This window comes from Triticum aestivum, chromosome 2D (assembly GCF_018294505.1).
Source record: "Triticum aestivum cultivar Chinese Spring chromosome 2D, IWGSC CS RefSeq v2.1, whole genome shotgun sequence".
In the NCBI taxonomy this organism is placed as follows: Eukaryota; Viridiplantae; Streptophyta; class Magnoliopsida; order Poales; family Poaceae; genus Triticum; species Triticum aestivum.
In genome coordinates this window covers 217,542,872-217,562,807 of record NC_057799.1, presented here as the reverse complement: position 1 = coordinate 217,562,807, position 19,936 = coordinate 217,542,872, and positions in this window count along the sequence as shown.

Here is a 19,936-nt window from a genome sequence, read left to right as displayed (position 1 = left end):
CACGTGTCACTACCTTTTCCAAATACTTTGCTCGTGCTCCTCCGCGATCAGCAATCGCCCTCTTCCTTTTGAACGTCTGATACACAAGAACAACATTTGAATGGATAAATATGGTATGATGACAAATGGAATATGTACTAAAAATGGATAGGCAGGGTGTATTCACATACACGATGTGTAAACTAAGCTAATGGCAGTGCAACAAAGTATATGCAATGCAAAGCATCAGTTGCAAGATATGTTCGACCAATATAACCTTGGAAAGTTAGAGCAAGCACCTTGATGGGTGAATAAGATAGGGAATCAGCCTCTGACTCCTCCACTAGGGAGCTACATTGACTTAGGTCTCCCTCTAGCTCAGAATCACTATTAGGATCATATTCTGAGCATAAATCTGTAGACGGAGATCGTTTGCATTGCATTGCATCCAGACTTGATTTCAGTCTCTTAATGCCAAGTTTGACAGCCATGGCATTGTTTTGCTTTATTCTTTTCATGCACGCAAGCTCATAATCATTATGATGCTGTTCAGAATCTGAGATTCATGAAAACATAAAAAGTAGTCAGATTATCTATGGAATGCATTGCGGATTCAACTCGAAGAGTGTCTCCCTATAATCCCCTGCATATGCAAAGTTCACCCCCCAACCGTGCTGACCAGACCACACACAGAAATACAAACCTCTTATGTATCTATAACAGGCAGACACACATTTCAAAATAGAAGTAGGAACATTAGAATCATATCAAATTCGTATTTGAACAAATAAACTAAGGAATTATTAGTGGCATAATGATTAGCTTCAAAGGTGGAGTGCCGGTAGTGCGACACAAAGCAAGTAGGCAGATTGTATTCCATGTAAAAGATCATAGTCTATGTAAAAGCTGGAAATGGCACTTTCTTTCTATACAATGCAGTGTTCGTTGCCCACACATGATGGAAGAGATCACAAAGAGAAATACTATTCACTCATGTCTACGGTTCCAGTATTTTGAAACAGGGTGGTCCACCCTAAAAGAATATTGACAACAAATATGACAAGGCAAGCATAGATGTAGTGAATCAATCATTTACTTGTGAGCTTACTAGGACAAGTATGCAGAATTGTAACTGCAGTAAGAGACCGTCCAAAATCTGAATCAAGAAGTTTGTCTAGCACTTATTGTTTGCAACTAATCGACGTGAATAATTGGATATCATATCAAATGAGTAAGAAAGACAAGTAAAATTGTCAACAAACCTGGCATGCACTAGTAATCTGGGTCAATGTCACTACGACCAACAATCCAAAATGACTAGTGCCTGTTCATAGGGCCAAAATTTTGAAACCCTATCAACTTTACAGGTACTAAAGATTACTAAAATACATCTGAACCATTAAGTGTAGGTAGCACTCAGCACACAACAAACCCTAATGACAGTCCTGCATAATGAGTAATGAATCAACTAGAAAATGGGTGATGAGGAGTGGCTGCTGAGTGTTGAGGACGTATCTCAGGATAAATTGGGTTGGCTCAGTGGGTGTTGCATGCCTGAGCCCTCAACGGTCTGGGAAGGTAGGCACGGCGGCGCGCCCGGGCAGCGGTGACGCTGTTGGGCGAGCGGCTCCTATGCTCCTGTTAGTCCGGCATCTCCTCCTAGAGTCATTCCGTCCGGGGATGGCAAGTCGCCGGCGAGGCAGGCGGCTGGGGGCGAGTAGAGATCGGAAGCGCGCAGCAGAACAGAGGGTAGTCGGGGCCTGGGCTGACCCAAAATCCCAGGGTGGGCTACGACCCACCGTGGGCACCCTGTAGAGATACACACCCGAGCGGCGAATATGCATTTTCGAAACTAAATTAGGAACATTTAGCTGACCAATTAAACGACTCTGTTTTAATAATATCAGATTCGTATTTGAACAACTAAGCTTGTTTAGCTTGACGGGTGGAGCAGTGCTATTATGACACGAAGCATGTATGTTGATCGTATAGTGATCATAAAAGGGGGAAACCCTAAGCATTGTTTTGAGAAAAAGATGATTTCCCCTCTGATTTCTATTAAAGAAACCACCACGGAACCAACATGATCAATTAAACCCTAAGCATGATCAATTAAGGCCTATTATGACTGTGCCATGACAGATTTAAAGCTGCAAACAGGGGAAATGCTATTGAGCATCCATTGTTTGTTTCGAACTAAGAACTAAATTCTAAGAGCTGAAAAAAGGTACAGTAACCAAGTTACGATCTATTTACTGGTTGAGATCAAAAAGTTGAGGAGATACGAAGTACCACATCTCTTGCGGCGCCGTGTAGGTATCGGGGGTGCGATGGCTGTTGGTGGTGTTGAAGCAGATCTGCGACGGTAGATGGGTGCATCGGGGGATAAGTCCCATTGCGGTGGAAGAAAAGGTCGTGTGAGCGGCCCCGGCAAAGAGGACGACGGCGCCGATGAAGCGAGAGGACGCGATGCAAGGCTCTTGGTCCGTCGTCGTGGATGAGAAACATTCATCTAGCAATGGACGACGCAGTCTTGGTAGGCGCTCTGGCATGGTGGAGGATGGTGGTGATGGATGGGGTGGAGGATGGCGGCGATGGATGGCGTGGAGGACGATGGTGATGGATGGGGTGGCGGACGGAGGAGGCTGGTGTGGGGATGGTGTTCTAGCACGGACAGTGTATGAATGGGAAAATGGAGGGAGAGGTACGGGGAACCATGTTTTTGGGACGCGCCTGTCTGAAATATGGGAAAGTTACGAACTTAGCCCCTGTTTAAAATTTGGACGTCTCATCGCTTGGGGATAGGACGGTAATCTTGCATCTCGCAAATATTCTCCCAAAGAGGTTTTGGGCGAGGAGAGGGTGTTTTGGCGCCCATGGTTGGCGCCCATGGTGTATGAATGGGGCTGACAGGTAGGGCGGTTGTGTCACATCTGAGTGAAGTTACAAACCTGCCCCCATTGAAAATATTTGCCAACATCGATTTTGGCCGAGTCGAGTTTGTTTTGCCGCCCACCGTGTATGAATGGGGAAATGGAGGGAGAAACAAAGGTCTTTCGGATGAGCTTGAATCAAATGTGTTTTGCCGCCCATGTTTGGCACCCACCGTGTCGGAATGGGCTCAGAGGCGGTGGTGTCACGTCAAATTGAACTTAGTAACCTACCCCTATTGAGAGCAGTGGAAATTGGGCCGATGGATTGTCCATGTAAGGGCTAGACAGTAATTTCCATCTCCCAAACACTTGGCTTCGGGCAGCCGACGTGGGAGTGGACATTTTGCCACTTCTTTCGAATTTTGGGACAATAAGCATCCGCGCTTACCCTGGCAACCAAATTCGAATCCATTTTGTATTCCTATACGAATCTTTATAAATCATTCTATGTGTTTTTATATATCTTCAAATGCATGACAAAGATGTATTCCACTGTCATATACGAATATGATTTACAAATGCCGACACTCGAATTCAGAAGCTAGAATCTAGTTTAAGGTGTATTCGAATATTTGGAACACTTTATGTCCAACTCAAATGTCACACGCAGCTTAATGTGTACTCCCATTTAGATATGTACACAAGCGATGTATGAAGATTCAAATACTGAGTCAATCAACCAATAATGTAAAAAACTAACAGACATATAAACACTTATAGAGTATATGGATCAATAATATCAACTAACATACATAAGCTAGGCCGCTGTACTTTTTTTTGCTAGAAGAGCATCCTTTTTTAGCGAAGCTAGTACAACATCTTGGCCCTTTCCGATGCGTGCCACTTATGGTCCATCTATACTACTATTATTGCTGAATGCACATTCAGCCCGATTGGCATATTTGTAGGTCTGGCACAACAATCAAAATGAAATGTCTCCGAGCCTTATCAATTAATACAGACTTGTGCTCAAATAAAATTACAAACCAAAAACAAAAAACAATTATTACATGATCTATAAAACAAATGGTTTGATCGATTACATGAACAAACAACACAAAGGTTATTCAACGATGGAAAGAACATTTCACCTATGATTTACCAGGCGGGAATTTAATTTCCTTTTTCCTTCAGGACCTTAACAATGCGGTCAGTCTCAGCTTGCTTTGTTACGAATCTACCAAATATTTAATGGTTGTCTTGAGTACTGCTTGTGATTGTGTTGTTTGCTTCCTCGACATGTCAACTTCATCTCTAAGTGCAGAAGCAGAATCTCTTTCTACCACTAGTTTAGCCTCTAGAGCATCAGCAGTTGACAATTCATGATGCACGATTGGGCCGGTGCCACTGCTATGGGATTATACAACGTCCATGGGGACCTCACTCTTTGATCTATGGCTAACCTGTTTTGCCATTAAAGTTCTGATTGTATGCCAAAAAGTTGAAGTTTGGAAAACATCTCAACTAGGAGTTATAATAGCAAACCAGTTAAACAAACAAGGAATTATAGTGTTTCAATTGGATGCTAAAAAGTAGTTATTAACATCATTGTAACTGGTTGTTGCAGCAGCAAAGCAGTTAAACAAACAAATTTTGCAAAAGGTACCTATTGTGGCATTGGAGTTTCTCTTGGATCCTGAGAAGTTGAGTAGCCAGTAATGTGATTAGAGCAACCGGTTGCAGCAGCAAAGCAGTTAACCAAACAAGTGTTGCAAAAGGAACCTGTTGTGGCATTGGAGTTTCTCTGGGATCCTGAAAAGTTGAGTAGTCAGTAACTTGATTAGAGCAACAAGTTACAGCAGCAAACCTGTTACACAAATTTATTTTTGAAAATGTACCTGTTGTGCGATTGGACTTCCAATTGGATCCTGGAAACTTGAAGTTGGTAAGATGATTACAACAACAAGTTACATCAGCAAACCAGGTAAACAAGGAAGTTTCTGAAAACATACCAGTTGTGCCAATGGAGTTTCAGTTGGATCCTGCAAACTTGAATGTTAGCAATCAATAAATAAAGTTTTGCAAGAGCCATAAGAAACTAACATCAAACTAGTAAACCTAACCAGTTTTGGCAACGTATTTAATTACACATGAACTAGTAAAACTAACAAGTTCTTGTCAACGTATTAACGTAACAAGTCGGTACTGACGGTGTCCTGGACTAGGGGGTACTCAGCACGTCATCTCCCGATCTGTTAAATTGGGCCGAGGACCCCCATGGCCGTATACTCATGGGCCAGTTCGGACAGCTGCCGCTTACAACGAAGATTCCACAAGACTTGGCGATCAAGACAAGGACTCCTCCCCACCGGCGTATTCGGCTAGGACTCTTGTTATCCTAGGCCTCTGCTGCATTATATAAACCGAGGCCAGGCTAGTCGATAGATATAGACAACAATCATAATCATAGGCTAGCTTCTAGGGTTTAGCCTCTACGATCTCGTGGTAGATCAACTCTTGTAATACTCATATCATCAAGATCAATCAAGCAGGAAGTAGGGTATTACCTCCATAGAGAGGGCCTGAACCTGGGTAAACATCATGTCCCCCGCCTCCTGTTACCATCGATCCTAGACGCACAGTTCGGGACCCCCTACCCGAGATCCGCCGGTTTTGACACCGACATTGGTGCTTTCATTGAGAGTTCCGATGTGTGATCGGCAAAAGGATCAATGGCTCGACTGCAGATCAACTGCGACCTGGCTTCTTCGTCACCGGCTCGGCTGGTCACCTTGGCTGGACCGAGGACTGCGCCCTACCTCCGATCATCATGTTTGGATGAGGGCCTTCATCAACATCAACTCCGATCATTATCAAGATCATGGAGGAATCATCCAGGGATCCCGGGGGCTCAACGTCAACATTGCCCTCGGGCGACCGTGCTGTTTTTCTGGACAGCGAACTTGTATCCGCCGCCACCGCCTCCTCAAGTGTCGTTTTAACGATTGCTTCGGTGGAATTGTGCGGAATTGAGTCTACAACAACCCTAGAAAATTTCGTCAAGTTCCGACGGAGGAATCTCTGGCAATCCACGATATTCCGGAGCCCTGTCAAATCTGGACGGGAATCTGGACGAGTTTAGGGTGTGGTTTCCAGCTTGTAGGTCGGACGTCCTTTGGAAGATCCAACTGTTGATCTGCTGTGGAATTCCTATATCTACCACCCCTCAAAATTTCAGCTTGATCCGACCGTCCAAACTTCGGGAACCTTCCGATTAGTGCATCACTTTTCGGATCTGTTTTCTGCGCGAAAACGAATCCGACCCGAGTTCGTCTTTTTTATGAACGGCATTTCGGACATCCTTCTTGAAGGAAGTTTTGTATGGGGTATTGTTTTTTGTTCCCGAACACATCCCACTAACTTTAAAATCTTTTGAACATGATCTTCACCATCATGCTAGTGTCAAACCAGTCTGGCAATATTGCTCCAAGGCTGCCGATCTGCGCTAGACACGTCGTCGCTTTGCTGAGCCAAGCTCAACTTCATCGGATCATCATCTCGGCAAGCCGAACAAGAGTTCGGCATCGCGAAGGATAAATCATCACCAACATCGCCGCCCCACGGATTACACGGAGCACACCGGCATCGCCGCACGGTCACTTCATCAAGCCGGCATTGACCACGTCACGACCTGCATCGGCAGGGCCACACTGTTGCTCCTTCAAGCCGGTGTCCATCACGCCGACCTACTTCGACTCATCGGCTGACATCAAGGCTTCGACATCTCGGCTGGACCGGGGGCTTCGCCATCTCTTCATCAACCTACTCCGGATACTTCGGCGTCACTAGCCGACCAGCTCTGTCACGTTAGATGGACCGAGGGCTTTGCCTCGGCGAGCCAACCTTTGCAAGTATCGCCATGCCGTCGCTTTATCGCCCATCAGGCAATGGGTGTGCAGATCGAGTCCCAATTTTGGGAATCACCTTTCTTCGGATCGCTACAACAAATAAACCAGGTGCTATTAATCCTAGTATTTTTTGCTTGTTTGGGTTCATTTTTTCCAAGGAATTATTACTCTGGTTCGTCCATCATCTTTACACCGGTCTATCAAATGATGGCCGCATTAACGACGGTCGCGCGGTGGTTCGGTCAGTTTTCGTACATAGTCCGGCGAACGCCGCATCCGGAACTCGGACCGGCCTGTGAATTCAGGCTTTGCCACGCCTTTACCGCATCACGCCGACGCCCTGCATCGACATTGACTTCGGCGCCAGGCCATATTTCTTTTATTACTCACTTTGCATAAATTATTTATTATGCAACATTTTTTTAATTATTATTATTACTATTATGTCCGGTTTGCACTATTTTTTGTGCACAGGAAAATGATCCGGGTCGGGCAATATCGTCAACTCGGAGTACGGACATACCATGTCACCTCGGCTGGACGGGGGGCTTCGTCAACACCTCATTAACCCATGCCGGGGACTTTGGCGTCACTCTGCCGGCCTGCATTGGTCGTGCTATGACACCACTTCGGAGTGTCGAGCTCTCTGCTCCACCACCTCGGGACCGGCTTGGGGGATGGAACCTTGTCCCGCATCAAGCTCAGACCGCGTCATCAATGCCGAATAGATTAACCTGCTAAGTCACTTTCATGCTCAAAGTTTTAAATTTTTAACTTGTGTTCGGTTCGGCCAAGCACATACTTTTTTGGCAAAAAGTTGTTTGTGAAAAAATTCCTTGTCATAACCTTGTTTGTGACACACAAATTCAAATACCCAGTTCACTTGGGGGCTTCCTTTATGAAGCCTTTCCTCTTGCAAATGATTACACTTGTACGGCTCGTTCCTTGTTCGTGTATTACGCCACAATATGCACCATGTTGACTTAAGCGATTTGCAAGCTGGGTTGCCTCGCTCCTGTGTTTACCCCTACGTTCCCGATTGTTCGGCTAGGGAGTAAAGGGAGCACCTCTGCGATTGTCACGCTCGGGTCATCCGAGCCGGACCTCAGACTGGGTGAAGCCGAAAGCTAGCGCTCTTATTTTCAATTATGGTCGGCACACAACGGAACTCATGAGTACAAAAAATCTATTGCACAAGTCTCATAGTAGCAATGAGCAACCGAAGAAAGGTATCGGTGGGGGTACTATTTTCTTCGAAGATGCTTCTTACATTTCGTCAGTAATATAGCATAAGTTCCGTGAGCGCGCTTTGTCTGTTACAGCCTTATGGCCTGATTGCCTAGTTATCGGAAACACCATCGCTATTCTCGACAGGTGGAGTACATAACACTTTTCGGCTCTTGACCGAAGAGGGAGAAGCCGACGGTCGGTTAAGACGCCTTTAAAGTTCGGGTGAACATATATATGATATAAGTACTTCGGTACATAGAATCATTATACATAAAATTCTTTTACCCAAGTCACTTGGGGGCTCTTAAATTTATATGACCCGTTTTATAATAAGTGTTCTTCTTCTTAGTCGTTGCAAAGTTTTTTTATTATTATTTATCACTCCTTTTTTTCGACACGAGTGTGTGGTCACTAGCCAGGGAGCCTAATTTCCCTCTCAAAGCCGCTAGAGTTTAGTTTGCTAAACTGGCCTAATGAGAAGTACTCCGCCTTCGGGATAGGAGGTTGAAGCTGTAGGCTCACCCGCTTTAAGTCTTTAGATAGGATGTGTCATGTTAAAGCACGACAGAAGCACTTTTTTTTTCTGAAGTCCAATTTTCAGATTGGCACCGAACACTTGATCTTCTTCGGACGTCAGGTTTTCACTGACGTTTTTTGGTTTTCCAAGCCTATGCCACTTTTAAACTATTTGTGTGTTTCCAGCATTAGTCTCGTAGTGCAACGCCGGACACCTTTAGAGATTCGGCAAAAACATTCTCGGATATTGCCATATATGCATCGGGTTCGAATTGTGTCTTCGGTCAATAGTTGGGTTGCCCGGCTCCTGTGCTTGCCTCCTACGTTCCGCTTTGTTCGGCTAGGTGTGCAAAGGGAGAACCACTGCGATTGTGCTTCCAGTTCGCATGGTTAAGCACCTCAGTGGAGAAAGCCGAAAACTGACTGTCACAATAGGCGTAAGCTGGTCAGCGATCCGATGACTATGCTAAATGACGGGACGTTCATAACATTGGCTGAAGTGTTTACGGCTTGACCTCGGCTGTCGCCGAACACTAACCGGGGGCTCATAGCTAGCTTCCCCAGTATAAAGCTCCTATGACTAAGCAAAAGTTATAAAGCCCGCATACCTGATTGCCTCGTTTCCGCTAACACAACCGCCTTCGAGCACCGAGACGTCAGCTAAGGGTTGTTTTGTTATTGCGGAAACACCCTGCGTAGTATCTACCAAGGGGTAGAAGCCGACGATGGGCCACTTTCAACTGATAAACGGTCGCAATGGAGTCAAAACAATGATGTAAAGTACTTGGATACATAGAATCATTACACATAATCTATGATTTTACTCTGGATATCGATCCTTAATTCGGCCACCCGTGCCCACATTAAGGCTCGAGGGCTACTGGGCTCTGCGCTCATTATTTACAAATATTAAAGGGGCACATCGATCCCCTGATCTGGTGTTGCCACCCGACCAGTGTCTCGGGGGCTACTGCATTGCCTATTCAATGTAGAAAATTCCAACTGCCAAGTGTTTGGCTTGACCGAACTATGGGCAAACGTGTCTTCGGATAACAATAGGTACCATTTGGACCTATCCGGCGTCAAGATAAATATATTACGACAACTTTTCAAGACCCTCTCTCAAGGGCCCGTTCGCCGATCACTATTATCTCTAGTATATTACACTGCGTTTTTATTCCTATGTATGATCCCGAGCTAGGAGTTCATCCTCAGGCCAATTTCGCGCATCGTTCTGAGTCTCAGGGGCTACTGGGAGCAGCAGTTTCATGTTTTCCTTCAGGTGCATCTCGGGTTTTAGACTGATACACACCTTGAGGGCTACTGGATATACATATACTGGCTATATACCTCGGCAGAGAATAAACTGCACTAGTCAAAAATATTCACAAAAAAACAGCCCGCTGTCGGGTGGTGCACCACCTCAGAAGCAGTCTGGCATAAAGCTTGGGCGCCAGCGGCTAGCTCCATAGAGGGCATTTCCGGCATTAAGCTCGGCTAAACTCGTTTGACTTTTTTGAACCAAGGTGATCTATGACACCTTGGATATAGTCCGGCGTTGGAGCTCGGATACAGTCCGGCGTTGGAGCTTGGACACAGTCCGGCATTGGTGCTTGGCTGCAAAGGATACCTCGAATGTAGTCCGGCGTTGGGGCTCGGATGCAAGAGGACACCGCGGCACGGGAACAACTTCAAACCCGAGGCGTGGCATAAAAATAACAAGGCATTGATTAAGGCCGAAGACTTAAAGGGCTCCTCGGATACCCGACGTATATACTTGTCAGATTTAGCTCGGCGATCCTCAAGACAGATGATGGGAAAATTTGTTGAACCAGTTTTCAAGACCGACGACCGAAGATGAAGAATAGTTCGGAAGAATCGAGGGGCGTCCCTAACTTGAAGACCGGTTCAGGGGGCTACTGACGGTGTCCTGGACTAGGGGGTACTCACCACGTCATCTCCCGATCTGTTAGATTGGGCCGAGGACCCCCATGGCCGTATACTCATGGGCCAGTTCGGACAGCTGCCGCATACAAGGAAGATTCCACAGGACTTGGTGATCAAGACAAGGACTCCTCCCCACCGGCGTATTCGGCTAGGACTCTTGTTATCCTAGGCCTCTGGTGCATTATATAAACCGAGGCCAGGCTAGTCGATAGATATATACAACAATCATAATCATAGGCGAGCTTCTAGGGTTTAGCCTCTACGATCTCGTGGTAGATCAACTCTTGGAATACTCATATCATCAAGATCAATCAAGCAGGAAGTAGGGTATTACCTCCATAGAGAGGGCCCGAACCTGGGTAAACATCATGTCCCCCGCCTCTTGTTACCATCGATCCTAGACGCACAGTTCGGGACCCCCTACCCGAGATCCACCGGTTTTGACACCGACAGGTACCATTTACCAGCAACATAGACATCTGTAAATTCCTTTGATGTAAGCAAAATGATCCCAACACATATATAAGTTAAAAGGACGGTGTCCCTCATATAAACCTGAAAGTTGCCTATCTATGAACATGCAAACATTACTAGTGCTACAACTGATAACAGCAAACCATTTAAACAAACAGGGTATCAGAGCGTAAATTACACGTGAATTCTGCTGCACCCTAGAAGTACATATGACCAGCTATCTACGTGCTTAAGTAGCTATTTAAGTTCAGGCAAACATGTAATTCTTAACAGTAAGTATCAAACACATAGATAGGCGTAGTCTATAATAGGATTAACAGGCTATGGCATTATGTAATCAGTAGCAAACTAAATTAAGCCAAGCAACGTAATTGAACAATTTTGCAACAAGTGGCTAACTAAAATTCCGAGAAGCGGGTAACTGAACTTACGCTAGCTCTTTGTACATGAACACTGCAACTTATTTTTCGCTTACAAACTTCTACGGAGGAGTCCATGGCATCAATTGCTTGGATAAGCAGTCCCAATACTTCTTTCTTCCCACACTGCATTGGTAAGTCGAGTGGTTAAACTGGTAAGATGGTGCGTCGTCCTTGATATGTTATATGAGGGCGTGTAGTCAGACTAGTTGTAGCCACACACATCACACTGGCTTTTACTGTATATTTCATGCGATTACATTTGGCATATCGAGATCTAAGCAATCTACAATAGGATGAAAAGACTGGCATCCTTCACATTATTGGCGAACTCAGTTCATCGAAACAAGCAACTCAACCATTCTGTGGGTAAATCAAAAGCGCCACCAGAATATTTTTCACTACCCCAATCATACATGCAAAAAGGGGCGACGCCACCGTAGGGGCTGGTATGGACGGCCAACTCGGGTGGCTAGAAAGTGTGCACCTAGTTTGAGTCATCTAGGTTGGCCCAGGCTAGTTTTGTTTGTCCCAACGCATGAGTAGGGAATGTAAAAAAATGAAGAAAAATGTTTCAATTTGGATGGGCCAATAACATAAGTGCAAGGCAGGCCCTATAGCAGGCTCGCGACCCAAACGAGCGCCTCCCATATCGATCGACAGCAGGAAAAATCCCAATTCATTCGCTCCAGCCTCCAGTCTGGTTCGCTCCTAACCTAGCCGCCGCTGGCAGACCGGCGCAGCATTTCCTCGCGCCCTCGTTGGAGGGCCGTCGCCGGGCTTCAAGCGAATGGAAGGACAAGAATATGAAGATCCAAGCCTAGGTGTAGCCTGCGTGGGAGGCAGTGGCGGCAACACGGGCATGGCATCGAGCTTGCGCAAACGGACAATCGCAGCTTGCAAGAGTAACATGCGCAAAGAGAAGGTACATCACATCCTTGATTATATCTGATTCAACTGTTGAATTTCTGGCCAATAGTTAAACCTGGCTGTCGGTGCAACAGACCCCGGATATGTTGCCCAACTATGCACATGCACAAGATCAAGATTGGAGCACCAGCTTAAGTCAAGAGTCAAGGGACAAAGAGACTTGAAGGAACCAACATGCAGCTCAGAGAGATCAAGAACGAGCCAAAGGGACAGAATATTGGCAAGAGAAGGGCCTCCGTCGCCGGGGAGGCGGGCCCGGCAAGGGGCCAGGCCACCACCAGAAGCAAGCAACCGAGACTCCCCGACAGCGCCTGCCGGGGCTTGCGGGGACTGAACCACCCCCGCCAAACACACAAGTACGACCCACGTCGTCAATCAGTGCAGTGTCAAGCTGCAAGGTGATTAAGTGGCAGCATTTGCCACATGGCAACCATCTCCTACAGAAGAAACCCACAAATGGCACCTGTCCAGCGACGTATCAAGAGGACAGATGCGAAGCTGGCAAGATAAGCCCGGCAGGCCCTGCCGGGCAGCTAGTGATGTGACACTAAGCGGTGCATTTAGTGCACCCTGTCAGCCCGCAGAGTTAGGTATGATAGCACTGTTTACTATCATATCAATGGGTAATGACAGTATTGCCACTGTGGTGACCCCTTAATCTATAAAAGGAGGCCCATGGCAATCGTAGGAGGGGGTTAGATGGTTGGAAATTTGACAAACCCAAGCCACCATACGCTTGTGGTCACCATAGCCCTGAGGCAGGCCTTGCCACGCAAGTGTACCACGCACCACCACGATCATTTCCACCATCAATCCACCAAAGCAGGAGTAGGGTCTTACGCCTCGCGGCAGCCCGAACCTGGGTAAAATCGTTTGTGTGATGTCTGCCATGCTGCCGCGCGCTGGTATGCTCTTTGTGCAACGCGATGTCCCCCGCCGAACTAGCAAGGGACCACCCGGTCCCATAGGTGGCCGTGGATATCCCGCGACATCTTTGGCGCGCCAGGTAGGGGGATCGCTTGTGCGAACCTGAAAGCGTGGGCAACGCGTCATCTTCATCGCCATCTTTGTCTCTGACGACGCCATCGACCATGGCGCCCAAAAGAAGAAGCCCGGGCCTTCGGCCCAGCCATCTACCTCGATGGCCCGCCGCCCGGGGCCTTAGACGCCGCGGGGGATGCGGGGACAAGTGAGGACGTGAGCACTGCTGGGGGCGTGGCAGGAGTAGGTCGCACCATCGCCACTCCCCCTGCGGCCGACACGGGGGCTGAGGGCGTCGAAGGAGAACAACTTCAACAGCGTGTGGACGGTCAAGCTCCGCAAGGTGTGGATGGGAGGGTGACTCCGCTTACATCCCCTCCTCCCACCGATGGGCGCAGCCACAGCAACGACGCTTGGTCCGGGATGAACCACCACCCTCCGGCCGTCCCTGCCAGGGGGGCGGTCATGGCACATGTGTCTCCTCCCGGGCGAGCCGACCCAACCGCTGCACAGGTGGCTGCCCCACCGTAGCGTGGGCGCGCCACCGCCGCCGCCACAGGCACCGTCAGGAGCCAGGCGACGGTGCAGTCGAGGTCATCAACTTCTATGCCAAGCACAGCCACGGAGGCTATGGCGCGGGCCCAGCTGCTACTAAGGTTCTCCCCAGCAGCTGAGCAAATGGATGAATGGTGTGCCACAATCTAGAGTCTGCTCGGTTTCAGGGAGGCTGGGGGCTCGCGGCGCGCTGGCCCGCCACGACCTCCCCAAGTAACAACGACTGCTCGTACTGCTAGCCGAACGGAGGGGGCCGTCCCCACCGTGCAGTCCCAACCACGGCAGCAGGCGCGGGCGCAGCAAGATCAAGATCCCGATGACGTCTCGATGGCCTCTTCCAACTCTCGAGCACGTCTGGGCCAACGGCGAACCACGGAGGATAGGCGGTGGGGAGACGCACGCGTCGTTGTGGGACAGCCTCTCAACGACCCTCGCCAGACCGATGGGTGCGGCGGCCTCAACATCGACAAACCTGTGTTCGGTGGCGGCGGGTGCCTACCTTTCAAGGTCGGCTGCCCTACCTTTACACACGAGCTGCGGCAAGTCCGTTGGCCGTCGTCCGCACGTTCAAGCCGGAGATACCCGAGAACTATGATGGGAGACTAAACCCGGCAGAGTTCCTGAGCATCTACACCATCACTTTTCAGGCTGCCGGGGGGGAGAGACGAGAAGGTGTTCGCCAACTATTTCCCGTTGGCTCTCAAGTCCAACGTGAGATCTTGGCTCATGCACCTGCCGGAGAACTCCATTTCATCGTGGGTAGACCCGTGCCATGAGTTCATCGGTGCCTTCACCGGTGGCCACCAGGAGCCCGGCAGGACCAGCGATCTACAGCTTCTCCAGCAGAAGGAAGGAGAAATTCTCCGTAAATATTTACAAAGATTCAGTAAAGTCCATAGCAATCTTCCGAATATCCATCCTGCAGCTGTTATAGCAGCCTTCCAGTCCAATGTGCGCAACCGTCACATTAGTTCTAAGATGAATGTGCGGTTGCCCAAGACTGTGAAGGAGCTGTACACACTAGTGGATAAGTGTACTCGAATAGAGGAAGGAAGGAAGTTGCCCGGGGAGGAGGATTGCATCAATGTTGATTCAGAGGAAGAAGATGAATCAACCAGTCAAAAAAAGGGCAAGAAGCACAACAAGAAGCCAAGAGATAAGACAGTGATGACTATGGAAGGTTCTGGTGCGCCTAGTACCGGCAAGAAGGCCAAGGCTGAGCCCCCCGGCAAGGAAATTTCCGTGTGCACTGCATGCCGGGAATCCGCTGCCGCGAAGAAAGCCGGGAAAGGTGATGGGCCGTACTGCAAGATCCACCGGACCAAGGGCCACGACCTTCATGAATGTTATCAAGTTGAGCAGCTTGTCAGGAGACAGAGAGCAGAGTATGATAAGCATGATAAAGAGAAAGGTCAGAATGCTGCTAGCGGAAAGGGCCGAGGCGGTGATGCAAACTGTGCCAAGAAACCCTTTCGGCACCAAGGAAAACCAGCCAGGGGCCAAGAGAAGGAAACTTGCGATGATTTGAGTGATGGAGGGAATAAAGAGGAAACCAGTGAGCATGAATTCCAGAAGGCCACTGATGCCCTATGCTTTGATGGGGGTGCGTCTTTGCACTCCTCCCATCTCCAGCTCAAGCGATGGGCACGAGAGGTCAATGCTATGGAGCCAGCGCCGGAGGCCCGGAAGCCGCTAAAATGGTCCCGCACGCCCATCATCTTTGATGAGGAGGACCACCCTTGCCGCACCACGGCGGTAGGGTGTTTGCCGTTGTTGGTCTCCCCAACAATTCGCAACCTCAAGGTCACAAAGATTTTAGTGGATGGCGGGGCCGGGTTGAATCTGATTTCCCCAGCAGTTATTAACTAGCTTCAGATAGGAGAGGAAGAGCTGGAGGTTACCGACACGTTTCAAGGAGTCAATCCCGGCAGGAGCCATCCCAAGGGAAAGCTTACGTTGCCAGTGACGTTTGGGGGTGAGCTGAACTATAGGACTGAGACAATTGTGTTTGATGTGGTTGAGAGCCCCCTGTCGTGTAATGGGATTCTGGGACGAACGGCCTTGGCCAAGTTCATGGTAGCATCCCATTATGCTTACAACACCATGAAGATGCCTGGACCATTGGGAGTCATCACCATCCCATCAGATGAGAAGGATGCAATCATCTGTGTGGACAGGATGTATCGGGATGCAGTCGCAGCAGAGGCTGCGGCGGCAACGGTCCCCGCCAAGGAAAGCAAAGGAAAGAAGAGGGATTGTAGGACCTCCGGCAGGGAGTCTGGGAAGCGTGCCCCCTCCAAGTGCACGACACCGGCTGACGACGTGCCGGAGTGTTCAAACAGCAAGAGATCAAAGGTTGCAGCACCCCAAGTGAAGAAGGTCCCGGCAGGGCTGGCTGGTGTTGATGGTACTTTTACCATCAGCGCCACCCTTGATGACAAATAGGAAAGCGCGCTTGTTTCCTTCCTGCGGGCGAATATCGATGTGTTTGCCTCGCAACCATCTGATATCCCCAGTGTTCCCAGGGAGGTAATCGAGCACCACCTTGTTGTCTGCCCACATGCCTGACCCGTCAAGCAGAAAGTTAGGAAGCAAGCCTTGGAACGGCAGGAGTTCATTACCGAGAAAATCAAGAAGTTAGAGGCAGCTGGATTGGTCAGAGGAGTACTTCACCCTACATGGTTGGCGAACCCAGTGGTAGTTCGGAAGGCGAATGGGAAATGGAGGCTTTGCATTGATTTCACAGATCTCAGTAAGGCATGTCCAAAGGACCCATTCCCCTTGCCGCGCATTGATCAAATTGTGGATTCCACTTCAGGATGTGATCTGTTCTCCTTTTTGGATGCATACTCCAGATATCACTAGATCTTCATGTCCAAAGAAGATGAGGAGAAAACATCTTCATCACTCCATGTGGTACGTACTGTTTTGTCTGCATGCCTTTCGGACTGAAGAGTGCTAGGTCCACTTTTGCAAGAGTAGTCCAGATCGGTTTGGGCCACAACTACACAGAAAGATAGAAGCCTATATGGATGATATTGTGGTCAAGACAAAGGATAAGGCCACCCTTATCCAGGATTTGGAATAGACATTTGCTAATTTGCGCAAGATCAACTTAAAGCTTAACCTGGAGAAATGTGCGTTTGGTGTTCCCTCCGGTGAGTTACTTGGATTCTTCGTGTCCCATCGGGGGATTGAAGCCAACCCCGTCAAGATCAAGGCCATTGAGAAGATCCAAGCGCCAAGGACAGTTAAGGATGTGAGGCGCTTGACGGGATGCGTTGCCGCGCTAAGCAGATTCATTTCCAAGTCTGTCGAGCGTGCCCTACCGTTCTTCAAGATTTTGAAGAAGGAAGGGCCTGTGAAGTGGACCCCAGAAGCAGATGCAGCCTTGCAGGAGTTGAAGGCTTACCTGTCATCTGTGCCTACCTTGGTTGCACCCAAGCCTCAAGAGCCGTTACTGCTTTACTTAGCAGCAACCAACCAAGTGGTCAGTGCAGCCTTGGTAGCACAGCAAGAAGTGGATGAAGTAGAGAGCGGCCAGACCACGGCAGAGTCAGAAGAGGATCAGAACAATAGTAGGCACAGCAACGAGTGCAACCCCAAGGACGCGGCAAGGAAGAAAGTGGTGCAGCGCCCAGTTTACTTTGTTAGTTCCTTGTTACAAGGGGCTAGATCGAGGTACTGTGGTGTGCAAAAGTTGATCTTTGGCCTCGTCATGGCCTCAAGGAAACTGCACCACTACTTCCAAGCCCATGAGATCACGGTTGTTACTCGTTTTCCGTTGCAGAGGATACTCCGAAACCCTGAGGCTACTAGCAGAATAGTGGAATGGGCTTTGGAGTTATCTAGCTTTGGTTTGAAGTTTGAGAGCACTTCAACCATTCAAAGCAGGGCATTGGCATAGTTTATTGCAGAACGGACGCCAACCCCTGATGAGGAAGTAACAGAAACAGCTCTCCCCGGCAAGGAATCACCCCAAGAATGGATTATGTATTTCGATGGTGCTTTCTCCCTACAAGGTGCCGGAGCTGGCGTGCTTCTTGTTGCCCCCTCCGGGGAGCACTTGAGGTTCATCATCCAAATGCACTATGCCCGGGAAGAAGCCACCAACAATACAACTGAGTATGAAGGGCTCCTTGTCGGGCTCAGGATCGCGGCAGAATTGGGAATCAAGAAGCTGATCATTCGAGGAGATTCACACTTGGTGGTGAGACAAGTCAACAAGGATTGCCAAAGCCCATTGGTGGAAGCATACGTTGAGGAAGTAAGGAGGTTAGAGGAGCGCTTTAAGGGGTTGCAAACAGAGCACATACCCCGTGCGGAAAACAGCATAGCTGATCACCTGTCAAAGTGTGCTGCGCAGAAGCTTCCTGTGGAACCAGGAACTTTTGTTCTCCACCTCTCTCAACCCTTTGTATCACCAACCACAATGGCCCGGAAAAGGAGAAAGTTGGACTACGGTAAGCCTGTCCCGATCGAGCCATCCGCTCCCAACAGAGACCCTACCGGAAACAACTCCTCACAGCCTGCCGGACCACCCCCTCCAGCCGGGCCTATGGACCCCGCGAATGAGGCTGGTGCTCCCGCGGCCGAGGAGGTGCCGCTAGTCCTCGTTGCCGAGCCTCAGCTCCAGCTTGGGAAAAGCACATCGTCCGCTTCCTCCAAACCGGAGGACTCCCCGGCGACCCAGATGAAGCTGAGAAAGTAGCCCGGAGGGCCAATATGTATCAGTTTGTCGATGACACTCTGTACAAAAGGATGCCCAAAAGTGTGAAATTGAAGTGTGTCTGCCGGGAGGACGAAAAGGAACTGTTGGCTGAGATTCACATAGGAATGTGCGGCTCACACATTGGATCAAGGGCATTAGTTGGGAAAGCATTCCGGCAAGGATTCTATTGGCCCATAGCCCTCCAAGACGCAGTTGAGCTCGTCACGACATGTGAAGCCAGTTAGTTCCATTCCAAGAAAACACACCTGCCTGCCCAAGCTCTTCAGACGATCCCTCTATCATGGCCATTTTCGGTTTGGGGGCTCGATATCCTCGGCCCTTTCCCCCAAGCAATCGGGGGATTTGAATTCTTGTTCATCGCCATCGATAAGTTTACAAAGTGGCCGGAAGTGACTGCCATGAGGAAGGTGACTGCTTAGTCAGCTATCAAGTTCTTGAAACAATTGGTGTGTTGTTTCGGAGTTCCTGCAAGGATCATCACTAACAATGGCACCCAATTCACGAGCCACGCCTTCATGCAATATGTTCGATCCCTCGGATGCAAGATCTCATTTGCCTCTATGGCACGCCCCCGGAGCAATGGACAAGCTGAGAGCGCGAACGCTGAAGTGCTTCGTGGACTCAAGACAAGGACTTTCGATACGCTGCAGAAGCACGGGAGGCACTGGATCGAGGAGCTGCCGGTAGTTCTCTGGTCCCTCAGAATGACACCTAATCGAGCTACCGGGTAGACTCCCTTCTCCCTGGTCTACGAGGCAGAAGCAGTTATCCCCACGGAACTCATTTACGGGTCTCCTCGGGTGCTTGCCTACGATGAAGTAGCACAAGATCAGCACCAGCGTGACGACGCTGTGCTACTTGAGGAGAACCGTCTTCGGGCCGCTACGCGTGCCGCACGCTATCAGCAAGCCCCGCATCGCTATCACAGCCGCAGGGTTCGTGCCCGGTGTTTTGAGGAAGGTGACCTTGTCCTTAGGTGCGTTCAGTCCGCCAAGGGTACACACAAGTTATCACCAAAGTGGGAAGGCCCTTACCAGGTAGTACGAGTCTCCAGACCCGGCGCAGCCCGTCTGGAGATAGGAGATGGCACACTGCTGCAAAACTCATGGAACATTGAGCATCTCTGCAAGTTCTACCCATAAGGCGCAGAGGCTATCGGGCCCTGCCCGACAGCCACCCCTTTTACATGGCATTATCAAAGTTTCATGTAACCCCTTGTACAAGCCGGGGCGATGACCCTGTGCAATAAAAAAATAAAGAAGCGCTGTAGGGGGGCCCCAACTAAGATTGCATGCATGCACAAGCACACCCAGATCATTGCATAAGCACTTCATGAGTATTTCCATATGCATATAGATAGGATTGCATCCTGCATTCATTCTGATCTACACG